Source organism: Ictalurus punctatus, chromosome 5 (assembly GCF_001660625.3).
Source record: "Ictalurus punctatus breed USDA103 chromosome 5, Coco_2.0, whole genome shotgun sequence".
Lineage (NCBI taxonomy): Eukaryota > Metazoa > Chordata > Actinopteri > Siluriformes > Ictaluridae > Ictalurus > Ictalurus punctatus.
Window position 1 is genome coordinate 19,139,333 of NC_030420.2, and position 968 is coordinate 19,140,300.

Consider the following 968-nt stretch of genomic DNA (forward strand, 5'->3'; position numbering starts at 1 on the left):
ACTGGAGTCCTCTTCCACTCCTCCATGATGACATCACGGAGCTGGTGGATGTTAAAGATCTTGTGCTCCTCCACATTCCATTTGAGGATGCCCCACAGATGCTCAATAGGGTTTGTGAGATACTGTATATATCACGCGACACGCTTAATTGCCATGTCACCTGATCATGGCAGGCCTATAAATAGGCACGATTTTACACAAGCTTCAGATGTCGGTCGTGCGAGGGGCGCTCCCATAGTGTTATGCTAAATGCAACGTCTCATTCCCTTCTCAGGGAACAGGGTTACATGCGTAAACCAGATGTTTTCTTTTGCTGTGCTGTTTGTTATAACTGTTTACCACTATTGTGTGTGCTATATGGCACTCTACAGAAACTTAGAGTTTTTAAGCAAACAGTTTGGCTAGTAAGTTAAGACTGACTAGCCTTTGCTCAACTCATGTTTTTATGGTAATTATGGTATTATTATCAAATAGTGAACCACTAATTACATGAATTATTGCAGTCCTTTAAACCATGGGCATGTTTTCTTTACAGGAGAGTGCATCGAAGTAACGAAACCATTGCCATTAGTTTATTAATTTGACAATTCAAACAGCTAATTAAAAGCATACTAAATCTATCTAGTATATTTGGCAAAATATATCAATTATATAATTGATGTGAATTTTAGATAGTTTACTTAACTCAAATGATGTACTTGTAGCTCAACTGATCTTACCTATTACAAGGCTTTGCTTTGCTTGGAGTGGGTGTGGCTCATAATAATGTTTGGAACCCCACTGAAATAGTGCAGTCTCTCTACTTGAAGCACTAGCAATGTGTACATTGCTATCTTCACTATGTTTTCTAACTACAGTTATACACTACCCCTGTGTCAGATTCATTAAGAGAATTCTATATATTTTACATTTATATTTGCAGCATTTACCAGACCCTCTTATCCAGAGTGACTTACAGAAGTGCTTTT